The 13,644-nt window shown below is 47.0% G+C and overlaps 1 protein-coding gene and 1 long non-coding RNA gene across 2 annotated transcripts in view; one reads left to right on the top strand and one right to left on the bottom strand.

Moving 5' to 3' along the window:
* LOC141156732 (cytochrome P450 3A8-like) overlaps positions 1 to 13,644 on the bottom strand; it is a 469,992-nt gene that overhangs the window by 324,043 nt on the left and 132,305 nt on the right. The gene's annotated exons all lie outside the window — the stretch shown is intronic.
* Positions 4,665 to 7,413, top strand: LOC141172194 (uncharacterized). The gene is made up of 4 exons (XR_012252435.1): positions 4,665 to 4,819; positions 4,907 to 5,028; positions 5,602 to 5,653; positions 6,093 to 7,413. It is a non-coding gene; the product is annotated as an uncharacterized lncRNA (long non-coding RNA).

The following is a 13,644-nucleotide window of genomic DNA, read 5'->3' as shown; positions in this document are numbered from 1 at the left end:
TAACATCCACTTCCCTGTCCCTTGCCACACACCTTGCACATTTTACTCCGCGTGCAGAATTATTAGGCAAATGTGTATTTTGATCACTTTGATACTTTTTATACATGTTGTCCTACTCCAAGCTGCATAGGCTTGAGAGCCAGCTACCAATTAAGTAAATCTGGTGATGTGTATCTCTTTAATGAGTAGGGGTGTTGACTAATGACATCAACACCCTATATAAGGTGTGCTTAATTATTAGGCAACTTCCTTTCCTTTGGCAAAATGGGTCAGAAGAGCTCTGAAAAGTCCAAAATTGTGAGATGTCTTGCAGAGGGATGCAGCAGTCTTGAAATTTCCAAACTTTTGAAGCGTGATCACCGAACAATCAAGCGTTTCATGGCAAATAGCCAACAGGGTCGCAAGAAGCGTGTTGGCCAAAAAAGGCGCAAAATAACTGTCCATGAATTGAGGAAAATCAAGCGTGAAGCTGCCAAGATGCCATTCGCCACCAGTTTTGCCATATTTCAGAGCTGCAACATTACTGGAGTATCAAAAAGCACAAGGTGTGCGATACTCAGGGACATGGCCAAGTTAAGGAAGGCTGAAAAACGACCACCTTTGAACAAGAAACATAAGATAAAGCGTCAAGAATGGATCAAGAAACATCTTAAGACTGTTTTTTCAATGGTTTTATGGACTGATGAAATGAGAGTGACTCTTGATGGGCCAGATGGATGGGCCAGAGGCTGGGCCAATAAAGGGCAGAGAGCTCCACTCCGACTCAGACGCCAGCAAGGTGGAGGTGGGGTACTGGTATGGGCTGGTATCATCAAAGATGAATTTGTGGGACCTTTTCGGGTTGAGGATGGAGTGAAGCTCAACTCCCAGACCTACTGCCAGTTTCTGGAAGACAACTTCTTCAAGCAGTGGTACAGGAAGAAGTCGGTATCGTTCAAGAAAACACGATTTTCATGCAGGACAATGCTCCATCACATGCATCTAACTACTCCACAGCGTGGCTGGCCAGTAAAGGTCTAAAAGAAGAAAAAATAATGTCATGGCCCCCTTGTTCACCTGATCTGAACCTCATAGAGAACCTGTGGTCCATCATAAAATGTGAGATTTACAGGGAGGGAAAACAGTACACCTCTCGGAACAGTGTCTGGGAGGCTGTGGTGACTGCTGCACGCAATGTTGATTTAAAACAGATCAAGCAACTGACAGAATCTATGGATGGAAGGCTGTTGAGTGTCATCATAAAGAAAGGTGGCTATATTGATCACTAATTTTTTGGGTTTTTGTTTTTGCATGTCAGAAATGTTTATTTCTAAATTTTGTGCACTGATATTGGTTTACCTGGTGAAAATAAACAAGTGAGATGGGATTATATTTGGTTTTTATTAAGTTGCCTAATAATTCTGCACAGTAATAGTTACTTGCACAAACAGATATCCTCCTAAGATAGCCAAATCTAAAAAAAAAACACTCCAACTTCCAAAAATATTAAGCTTGGATATTTATGAGTCTTTTCTGTTGATTGAGAACATAGTTGTTGAATAATAAAAATAATCCTCTAAAATACAACTTGCCTAATAATTCTGCACACAGTGTAAATGGAGTTTAATATTTGTCACGTTGCCAAAAATATCTGTATTATTACCGCAGTACTATAGGATCACGTTTGATGACGACAGTTTTAGTCAATGACGTGGGAATCAGAGATGTTTCCAGGGGTCTTCCCCATGCTGTTCCCATTTCTTTTCAGCACTGTATAGATGTGTCTGATCATGTCTCACACACCACATGGCCAGATAAGTTAGTAAAATGTTAAAATGACATTTACCGGTGAATGTATTTTTCACCTTTGAAAGCAATGCAAAAGTACAAAAACGCATCAAAAACGCTACGTATGAACATAGCCCAAGGTGTGGAGGAGTAGATTTGTTTTTGGTTATTTATTTTACCTTATATACAAGTCATTACCCTGGAAAGGATGTTCCTTAACATTTTTCTCAGGAAAATCCATTTTGGTTTCATTTTTGAATGTTTTATTGTGAGTCCGTAAAAGTGGCGTAATACTCTGAAAACATTGTTCACAGCAGTGACCTGGGAGTCAGAGATGCTTCAGAGGTCTTCCATATTCTGTTCCCATGTCATTTGAGTACTGTTCACATCGATTTGGGTAGTTTTTAGGCCCCCTGCAGACCTCTGGGGAGTGCCGCCGGAAATATGCTTGAGTTTCCCACAGACTTTCATTGGGCTTGTTGCTCAGGTCGAGCACCCGAGTATTCCAATTTGCTTGACTCGAGCAACAAATACCCGAACATTTTCGTGCTCGCTCATCACTACTAAGCATCCATCATGGTCCTGTTGCAGAAACCGCCACAGCCAATTTCCATTTTTTCACTTTTGATATTTCCTCCCCTTATTCCAGGAGCCATACCTTTTTTATTTTTCCATTCTCATAGCTGTATTAAGGCTTGTTCTTTTTTGGGATGAATTGCATTTTTGAATGACACCATTCGTTTTATTATATGATGTAATTGAAAGTGGGGAAAAAATTGCTTCATAAATGCAAAAAAAACTGCAATTCCACAATAGTTTTTTTTTTTTAATCTATCATTCATGTTCACTATATGGTAAAAATGGCTTGGCAATATAATTCTCCATTTCAGTACGAGTATGCAGATACCAAACATGCATAGTTTTTTTTTTTTAAGGGGTGCCATTTTTTTGGGAAATTTGTAAAATCAAAATAAATTTACTTGTGTCGACATTTTCCAAGACCCGTAGCACTTTCAAATTTTGGTTGACAGAACTTTGTGATCGTTTATTTTTTGTGCGCTGAGCTGACATTTACAATGATAGCATTTTAGGGTGTGTTATAGAAATATTGAAAATATTCTTTCTCCCCCTGAAGCACCTCTTCACCCCCCTCCCCTATAGTATTGGTCAGAGGAGAAGAGCTGACAATCCACCATCTGTCTGTATGCAAATTAACACACACATGAGAAGTGCCTTGTAATCAAATTTATCCCAAAATTATCCCAGAAGTTAGAGATTCTAATAAAAATATGAAGGCTGGAGCCCAGCCCACATGATTTCAGCACATGGGGTGTGTGGGCCAGTCTCCCTCTTCGGCATAAAAGACCCAGCCGAAGGTGAATCAGTACTTATGTTGGAAGTACATATTGATGTGTAACACGGGTCACGTTCGCTGAACGGTCCAATTGGAGGACTTCCCTCCAGCTATACTGAGTCGTCTCTACGAACTTTATAGCAAGTTTCTTCTTTAATCCTGTTTATGTTGTGTAACTGTCTATTCTGTACTGTAAATGTCCCCTTTGTAAAACCCTTGTATATTTTTCATAACACTGTCTCCCTTTTGGATTAAATATAAAATTGACTAGTCTTGTTTCTTTTGCTCTATAATCATTCCCTCCCCCGAAGCCATATACGCTACCACAAAGCAGGCATCCAACCAGGCTTGTATTATATTTCAAATCAGGCCGGTGGTGGCAGCGACTAATAATAATTGGGCTATCGTGAAGCTTGCAGTAACCGTATGGGGGCGTATACACATATTCCATACGTTGGAATCCGGAGGTGTGACGCCATACGCCTTCTGCTCGCTTGCCGATAGCCAAGTAGTGAGTAATCGGGATTGTGTGCTTGGGAATCCCTTCTCAATCCTGATGAAATCCTGACAGAGTGACGGTAGTTGTGAGATATTGTGTGATCTCCCCGGTTTTGTCGCTGAGCGAATAATAATAATTTGGCTATTGTGAAGCTGGCAGTAACCATATGGGGGTGTATATACAAATTCCATGCGTTGGAATCTAGAGGTGTGACGCCATACGCTTTTTGACCAAAAAAAGGAGAAAATACTGTATGCAAGGCAGTGATCACTAAAAATCAATATTTATTAGACAAAGACCATGTAAACAGCACCACAATATGTTAAAAACACTTAAAACATGAATGCTTCAATATATATAAAAAACCATAGCAAATCATGATATGGTAAACCCTCATGTATGCAAGCCAAAGACAATATATAGAGTAGTCTATTATGACAACGGCACCTTGTAGTGTCATATATAGAAAAAGATGAAACAGCACAAATTGATCTAAATAAAGGTATTAGTAAAATATGTAGAGGTATGCTGCTGACACAAAAAAATTATTTTAGAGAATTGATGCCATCATATAATAAATATTGCAAGGCTACTGATAAGGTGAAGCATCAGTAGAAGGTCAGAAAATGGTATAACTGAACCAGAATGTTAGCAATGGGTCACTTTTTTGTTTTTCCCTAAAGTCCTGGATATATCCTTTAAGTTCGACACAGCACAACGTGACTCTGCCTCTTTACAGAGAATATCACCATCAGCTCAAATGTCTAAAACCTGTTTTCCAGGATTTAAGATGTAAGTCCCAATGGATCCACTGATGTGGGGATCAAATGCAATGTGAACCCGGCCTTAGCTTTGCCTCAGCCCAAAGCTCTGCTATGAGAGCGCTGTGAGTACCTGGAGATCCTGAGTCATGCCTCCCAACTTTGGAAGAAGAGAAAGAGGAACACATCATGCGGCGCGTGTAGCACGACACAGCTATTTTGGCCACACCCCTGACCACACCCAAATCCACACCTATTTATCATTTCTTTCTCCCAGGGCCAGCTCCAGGTTTTCGTGGGCCCCAGGCAAAAGAGTCTCAGTGGGCCCCGTTAACACATACCATGATCCATGATGCACAGATATGGCAGAGAAATATAGGTAAAGTACGATGCCAAAGATGTCAACCTAACCTCACATGTCCTTACCTCTTCTGAAAGGTCAGTACTATAAAAAGGGCTCACTTTTTCTCCTATGGCTCCTGTTGACAAATTTACCCTACTGAAAAACTTGTACTTATTTTGTAGGAAGATTATTTTCAAGGTGATTTACAGCAAACCTGATCTGGCGGTTGGCCTGTCTTCTCCTACTGATAGACAGGTTTTGTCAGATTTATTGGGGCTTCTGCAGGAGAACCAGTCACACCCAGGTAGGCAAAAGTTTCCACACCGGCTGCCTTCCAGGGTGTTACCGGCTTTATCCATGGTTCCCGCAGTCTCTACGTTTTTTGAAGTTATGAAAAACGCGATTAAGGGACTCCCCCCAATGTTACCACTCATCAGAATTTATCATCCCAGGAAAGACGGGCCCTTAGTGACCTACAAAAGAATCAGGATTTTCTAATTAAAGAGGCCGACAAAGGGGGCAATATTGTACTGTGGCCCAGGGATATGTATATCTCTGAGGTACATAGGCTATTGAACAATACCAATTATTATCACAAACTACCCTCTGATCCCACACTGGTCTTTTCATCTAAATTGGAAAATTTACTGTTGAGGGCACTTAGTGTGGGTATTATTACTAAGCTAGAAAATGAATATATGTTTGTGAAAAAAGCTATTGTACCTACTTTTCATATCTTGCCAAAAGTCCACAAGAACTTGGAATGTCCCCCAGGAAGGCTTATCGGAGCTGGTATCGGCAGTGTCAGTGAGAGGGCGTGTATCTATGTGGACTACTTCTTGCAACCGTTTGTATCTAATCTACCATCTTATCTTAGAGACTCATCGCACTTGATCCTGATCCTGGACTCTCTTACCCAGCCCAACCAGGTATTCTTGATAACCATAGACATTGAATCACTTTACTTGAATATTAGACATCAGGATGGACTAACAGCAGTGCTACACTTTTTTAACTCCACCTATGGAGGTAATCATGCGCATAGTCTTTTCATTGTTGATCTCTTGAATTTTGTACTAACGCATAATTATTTTGTCTTCGACTACAATTTTTACCGTCAGGTGTCTGGTACCGCGATGGGTGCACGTTGTGTGCCTTCCTTTGCCAACCTCTTCATGGGTTGGTGGGAGGGCGAGCATGTGCACCCCTCGATGGGTTTTCGTAAATATATTTTTAGATGGCTTCGGTTCATAGATGACATCCTTGTCATCTGGACCAGCACTGAGCTGGAAGCACTGACATTCATTGAGGAGTTAAATAATAATAATTTAAATATTCATTTGACTTATCAAATATCCTCTGTTTCAGTCAACTTTTTAGATTTGGAGATTAAAGTAAAGGACAACTTTCTTACGACTAAACTGTATAGAAAAGTGACGGCAACCAACAGTCTCCTACACTATAATAGCTTCCATCCTCGGAGTCTAAAGAATGGGATACCTATTGGACAATTTTCAAGGATCAAGAGGAACTGCACCATCCATGATGATTATAGAAATGAGGCCAGAGACTTGTCCATGAGATTCCGTTAACGGGGTTACCCCAAGGCCATGGTCTCTAGGGCTCATCAGAAGATCTTGGCTAAACCTCGTGAAACTTTCTTGCAGTTCCATGATAAATCGGACGATAATCAAATCAGATTCGTCACACAGTTTAATAACCAATGGAGTCAACTTAATAAACTTTTTTGTAGACACTGGGATATCCTGAGAACAAATAAATGAGTATCAGGTTTGATACCTGAGCGACCACTTTTGACGGCTAGACGTGCGCCCAGTCTTAGGACAAACTTGTAAGGAGCCACTACACACGCCCCACATATAACACTTCTGGGGGACACATCTTAGGGGTACCTTTCCATGTGGTGATTGCTCTGTGTGTCCACATATCTTGCCAGGACCCACTCTGACAAACCCAGGGGACAATCAACAGTATCCCCTGAGGGATTATATCAACTGTAGAACATCGAATGTAATTTATGCTTTGAGATACTCCTGTCCCAAGATATATGTGGGGCAAACTTCCCAACAGCTACGGAAAAGGGTACAACAACATATTTCTAATATTAATCTGGCGGAGCAGGATCTAAGAAAAGGTCGGGTAATCACGTCTGTAGCATCACATTTTTTGCACTTTCATTCGGCTAATCCTAAACATTTTCATGTAATAGGTCTGCAGAAAATCCAGCCCAACTTCCACAAAATGGATTATACTAATGATCTGTTGAGATTGGAGTCCAGATGGATTTTCTTGCTTGATTCCGTTGCCCCTAAGGGAATCAATGAGGACCTGTCATTTACGGGGTATCTTAATTAGATGTTCTCTGGTTTCCTTCTTGGGCTACTTGACCATTTATCTTTTTTCATGTATTCTATATAAATTACTTGTTTGCTAAATGGTAACTTTTCAAAAGGGAAGGAAAGGAAAAGGGAAGGAGAAAAGAAAAGGGAAAGGAAGGGAAAGGGAAGGAAGAGAGGGGAAAAAAAAGAGGGGATTTTTTTTCACATTTTTTTTTTCCAAGGTTTTTTTTTTTTTGCTTAGTATATATTTTTCTTGACAGTTTAACCCCCTTCTGTTGCATCTGATTTATAAAATCAGTTGATTGAGTTTTCATTTCTTTTTGGTTCCCGATGGTAGGTATACACTTGTTGTATGTTAGTGTTGTTGAGTTTTTCTCTTCTGGGGAATTCATTTATACTCACACTATGGGTGTGTTTCTTTATATATTTTTTATTTCTTGTATTGTTTTTTTGCATGTGTTTCATGTTTCTTCACATTTCTTCCTTTGTCATCTATTTTATTATTACATGATTTTTCATTGTTTATTTTTGATTTTCTTATATTTATTCCTTCTTTTTGCAGGGAAGTTTTTTTTTTTTTTCTACTTTATAAATGCCGTGTATACACATTCTTTGCTTATCTGGCGGACGCGCCATTCCCCTCTCTTTTCCTTTTCTTTTTCTTCTCCATTATACTGAACCGCGGTGCTACTTATCATGCCACTTGGCTTGCGTTCCACTGTGGCTAGCAGCTACCGTTTGTGTTCCACCGCGATACACGGCGGAACGCATGGCACTTCCGGCTGCTATTTCTATGGCGGTTTATTCACACCGCTGCTGCCTCTATGGCGGTTTATCTATACTGCGCGGTTTGTGTCCTGGTACGTATACCTGTACAAGGACTGCAAATGACTGCCTTTTCCCTCTCATTCATTCAGCTGACGAAGCTGCTGGTGAGCAGCGATACGCTTTGGGTCCACTCACTTTGTAGGCATTGATCCTATATATAATGCTTTCATCTGCCAAGGTCACGTTTTTTACCGCAAATATTGATTGTTTATTAATATATCGATCCAGTGGTCAGTGACCTAAGGTATTGTTTTCTAACTGGACTCAATAAATACTTGACTTTTCACAGTACCTACAAAGTTTAGAGGTTTTCTCCATTACTGGGTTATTTTCCCATACCTCTTGTATCTGAATATTTTCTACACAGGGTGTGTTCAAAGTGTTTTTAAAAAAACTTGGTTGTTTGTGTGTTGTTGATGTATTATTAATAAAAACTTTTTGATATTTTGCATTACATTTGGGAGTGCATGGTCTTTGTTTGCCCCATGCCCTTTTCTCTTCTGTATACCAATTAATTCCCAGCGTGGGTTTACTGTAGCACCCCTTTGTTAAAAACAAAATTTTTTTTTCATAGCTAATCATTGAGCGGTGCCCGCTAAATGTGCTGTGAACAATGCCAAAGATTTCACTTACTTCTTGCATTACATGAGTGATATCTATAGTAAGTTCTACAATAGCTCAAAAACCAGTGAATCCTTGCAGCGCACAGTGCAGACTGGACAGTATAGCCCTCCATACAGTATTATGGGTACTACATTATTATTATTATTATTATTAAATATTTATATAGCGCCGTTAGGTTCCATGGCGCTTTACAAGTGTAGGGGAGACAGGGACACGAACATGAAGCATCAGACGAGGCGCACTGGTACAGTAGGGCAGGGGGTCCTGTCCACGAGGGCTCACAGTCTATAAGGGGCGGGTGGGGAGACAGGAGGAAGGAGGAGAGGAGAGGGTGAGATGGTGTACTGGATGGGTCTCAGCATGGGCTGTAGGCCTGAAGGAAGAGGTGGGTCTTTAGGTTTTTCTTGAAGGTTCCCAGGGTGGGGGAGTGTCGGATGTGATGGGGGAGACAGTTCCAGAGTATAGCGGATGCACGAGAGAAGTCTTGTAGGCGGTTGTGGGAGGAGGAAATGAGAGGGGAGAAGAGGAGAAGTTCTTGAGAGGAGCGAAGATCGCGTGGGGGAACATATCTGAAAACCAGGTCGGAGATGTAGGGGGGGGACAGGTTATGTATGGCCTTGTATGTTAGGGTTAGGGTTTTGAACCGTGATCTCAGGGCAATGGGGAGCCAGTGAAAGGCTTGGCAGAGGGGGGAGGCGGGGGTGAAATGTGAAGATAGGTGGATGAGTCGGGCAGCGGAGTTGAGGATGGTGCAGAGAGGTGCGAGGGAGAAAGCGGGGAGGCCAGTGAGCAGGGGGTTGCAGTAGTCGAGACGAGAGATGATGAGGGCGTGGATGAGTGTTTTTGCCGAGTCCTGGTCGAGGAATGAGCGGATTCGGGCAATGTTCCTCAGTTGGAGTCGGCAGGCGGTGGCGAGGGCTTCGATGTGGGGCTTGAAGGAGAGGGCGGAGTCGAGGATTACCCCGAGGCACTTGGCATGGGAGACGGGTGAGAGGGTGCAGTCGTTGATTGTGATGGATAGGTTGTGGAGCTGGGGAGAGCGGTTAGGGGGGAAGACGATTATCTCGGTCTTGTCCATGTTGAGTTTGAGGAAATGGGCGGAGAAGAAGGATGAGATGGCGGATAGGCATTGGGGAATTTTGGATAGTAAGGCGGAGATGTCGGGGCCAGAGAAGTAGAGCTGGGTGTCGTCGGCGTATAGAGGTGGTATTGGAGGCTGTGGGATTCGATGAGTTTCCCCAGGCCGAGGGTGTATATGGAGAAGAGTAGTGGACCCAGGACTGAGCCTTGGGGAACTCCAACAGAAAGGGGGTGGGGCGAGGATGAGGTGTGGGAGTGGGTGACGCTGAAGGTCCGGTCCGTTAGGTAGGAGGAGATCCATGAGAGGGCTAGGTCGGTGATGCCAAGGGATTCTTGGATGTGGAGTAGGAGGGGGTGGTCGACTGTGTCGAAGGCGGCGCAGAGGTCGAGGAGGAGGAGGACGGAGTAGTGTCGCTTAGTCTTGGCGGTCAGTAGGTCATTGGTGACTTTAGTTAGGGCTGTTTCGGTTGAGTGGTGGGGTCGAAAACTGGATTGAAGGCGGTCGAAGAGGGAGGAGGAGGAGAAGTGGGAGGACAGCTCGGCGTGTACGTGCTGTTCAAGTAATTTTGAGGCAAAAGGGAGGAGAGATATCGGGCGGTAGTTGGAGACTATTGCAGGGTCAAGGGAGGGTTTTTTGAGGATGGGTGTGATTGTGGCATGCTTGAAGGATGATGGGAAGGTGCCGGATTTAAGTGATAGGTTGAAGAGATGGGTTAGGGTGGGGATGAGGACAGTGGTGAGGTTAGGGATGATGTAGGAGGGTAGGGGGTCGAGGGCGCAGGTGGTGAGGTGTGAGTGAGCTAGCAGAGAGGAGAGGAGGTCTTCTGTCATGGGGGAGAAACTGCATTTGGGTGTGGGGGGCTGGGCGGTGGGGGTGGGGGGCCGAGCGGCTTGTAGATTGAAGCTTTGTCTGACTTTGTCAATCTTGTCCTTGAAGAAGGTGGCGAAGTCGTTGGCTGAGATGAGGGGCGAAGGGGGGGTGCAGGGGGACGGAGTAGGGAGTTGAAGGTACTGAAAAGTTGCTTGGGGTTGCGGGATAGGGCGGTTATTAGGGAAGAGAAGTAGTCTTGTTTTGCATTCGTGAGAGCAGTCTTGAAGGCGGTGAGGGACTGTTTGAACAGGTTGAGGTGTTCCGTGGAGTGGGATTTCTTCTATTTCCGTTCAGCCACTCTGGACGTCTGCCGAAGTTTTTTCGTGTGGGGCGTTAGCCAGGGTTGTCTGTGTGCATGGGTTGTGATGTGTGAGAGCGGGGCAGCTTGGTCGAGGGCTGTGGTGAGGGTGGTGTTGTAGAGGGTGGCGGCGGCGGCGGCATCTTGGGAAGAAGATAGGCCGGAGAGAGGGAGGAGGGACTCGGAGAGTGAGTGGAAGTCGATGAGTTTGAGGTCTCTGCGGGGATGGGGGAGTGTGCGGGGAGAGGCGATCAGAGAAGGGGGGAGAGAGAGGAGAAGGTCAATAGGTTGTGGTCAGATAGGGGGATAGGTGAGTTTTCGAGGTCAGCGAGGGAACATAGGCGGGTGAAGACAAGGTCCAGTGTGTGACCGTCGGTGTGTGTGGCGGATGAGGTCCATTGGGAGAGACCGAGGGAGGAGGTTAGGGATAGGAGTCTAGAGACGGTGCAGGGGGTGTCGACGGGGATGTTGAAGTCGCTCATGATGATGGTGGGGATGTCAGAGGAGAGGAGGAGGAGGAGCCAGGTTGTGAAGTGGTCGAAGAAGGAGGAGGGTGATCCTGGGGGACGGTAGATGACTGCCAGTTGGAGGATGCAAGGGGAGAAGATGCGCACGGAGTGTGCCTCGAAGGAGGGGAGGGGACAGGATGGGGGCGGCGTAATCGGGATGAAGGAGCACGTGTTGGCCAGGAGTAGGCCGACGCCTCCACCGTGGGTGTTGTTGGGGCGGGGCGTGTGGGAGAGAGTAAGTCCGCCGTAGTAGAGGGCGGCCGGGGAGGTTGTGTCAGAGGGGGTGAGCCAGGTTTCCGTGATGCTGAGGAAGGAGAGTTTTTTGGAGATGAAGAGGTTCGTGGATGTATGGTAGTTTGTTGCAGATCGAGCGGGCGTTCCAGAGGGCGCCCGGGAGGGAGACTGGGGAAACTGGGGCAGGAGGGATGGGTTTGAGGTTGCTGAGGTTACGGGGGTTGGTTATATGTCTTGGGAGTGGGGGGGTGGTATGATGGGGTGGGCCAGGATTGGGGTAGATGTTGCCCACAATTAGGAGGAGCAGGGCGAGGGTGAGAAGGTGCGGGCAGGAGAGCTAGCGTGGCGGGCGTGTTTGTTTGGAGATGGAGGGTTGAAAGTGGAGGAATAGTTCAGAGGAGAGGGTGAGGTGTGTAGGTAGGATGGAGGGAGAGATGAGCATTTCATTGCTGGGAGGAGTGATGAGTGGGGGTAGAAGGAAGTGAAGAAGGATGGGAGTGAGGGTGAGAAGTGGGAACATTGCGAGGGTGAGTAGTGGGCGAGAGGTGATAGGGGTAGGAGGCAGCCCGGGAGCGATGTATGTGGGGTGGGTCCTAGTGGGGGACAGGTGGCCACATGTGGGGTGATGTTGGGGTATAGTGTGCGGTCCGGGGTGGGGAGCAGTTCAGGGATGAGTTGCAGTCCAGGGGAGAGGTACAAACAGCCGGGGTAGAGATGAGGGTGAAGCAGCCAAGGGGAGATGCAGCAGCCGTGGACGAGGTGATGGAGCCTGGATGAGAGGGTGCGGCAGGGGGTAGGATGGTACGGCGGGGATGGGATGGTGCAGTGGGGATGAGATGAAGCAGCCGGAGATGAGGTGATGCAGCAGTGATGAGATGAAGCAGTCAGAGATGGGGTGATGCAGTAGGGATGAGATGATGCAGTCAGATATAAGGTGATGGAGCCGGGGTGAGGTGATGCAGCCGAGATGAGAGGAGGCAGCCGAGGATGAAGTGAAGCAGCCGATGATGGGGTGATGCAGCCGAGGATGGGATGATGCACCCGAGGATGGGATGATGCAGCCGAAGATGGGATGAAGCAGCCGAGGATGGGATGATGCAGCCGAGGATGGGATGATGCAGCCGAGGATGGGATGATGCAGCCGGGGATGGGATGATGCAGCCGAGGATGGGATGATGCAGCCGAGGATGGGATGATGCAGCCGAGGATGGGGTGATGCAGCCGAGGATGGGGTGATGCAGCCGAGGATGGGATGATGCAGCCGAGGATGGGATGATGCAGGTGATGCAGCCAAGGATAGGATGATACAGCCGGGAGCAGGATGGTGCAGCCAGGGGCTCAGAAGCGGCTGGCAGGGTCAGGGCCAGGCAGCAGGGTGGGAGGCAGGATGAGAGGCAGCAAGCAGGGTCAGAGGCGGCCAGCAGGGTCAGAGGCGGCCAGCAGTGTCAGAGGTGGCCAGTAGGGTCAGAGGTAGCCAGCAGGGTCAGAGGTAGCCAGAGGGGGTACATTGCGGCCAGGGGGCCGAGTGCGGTGGGGAGTTCGGTGCGATGAAGTTGAGGGCCCAGTTCATCCAGGGGCACGTTGCAGGTGAGGGCCTGAACCTGCGGATGGGCCAGGTGCAGCTGAGTGACCAGCGCGGTCGGGGGCACGGTGCGGACAGGGCTAGCACAAGCAGGTGCAGTCACGGGCCAGGTGTAGCTGGGGCCCAGTAAAGCCTGGGGTACGGTGCAGTCAGGGCCGGTATGAACAGGAGCGGTCAGGTGTGGCTGAGGGCTCAGTGCGGCCTGGGGTACGGGCTAGACGGTCACCGTGGTGTGGGCAGCTGTGGGGCACCGGGTCCGGGCGGGCCAGTGTGGGGGTCTGGTGTACAGCTATTAGGCTGGGAGCTGCAGTGGGGCAGTGGGCTCCACGCTAGGCCGGGGCCGATGGAGGTAGGGCACCGGAGGCGGCACCGCCAATCCCGCGTGGCCCCGCACCGCTGTGGAGGGTCCTGAGGGCAGCGCTGACTGCCCCACTTGGTCCTCAGCTGGGTTTGCTGCGGTAGGCCCCGTGAGAGCACCGATGCCTCTGCGGCCCAGGTACAGGTACGGGAGCCCAGGAGGGGGCAGGCCAGGCC

This window comes from Phyllobates terribilis, unplaced genomic scaffold (genome assembly GCF_046119375.1).
Source record: "Phyllobates terribilis strain yellow unplaced genomic scaffold, ASM4611937v1 Scaffold_1__5_contigs__length_1240528914, whole genome shotgun sequence".
NCBI classification, from domain to species: domain Eukaryota; kingdom Metazoa; phylum Chordata; class Amphibia; order Anura; family Dendrobatidae; genus Phyllobates; species Phyllobates terribilis.
Note: the sequence above shows the minus strand (reverse complement) of the source record. Positions and strands in the feature narration are given on the sequence as shown.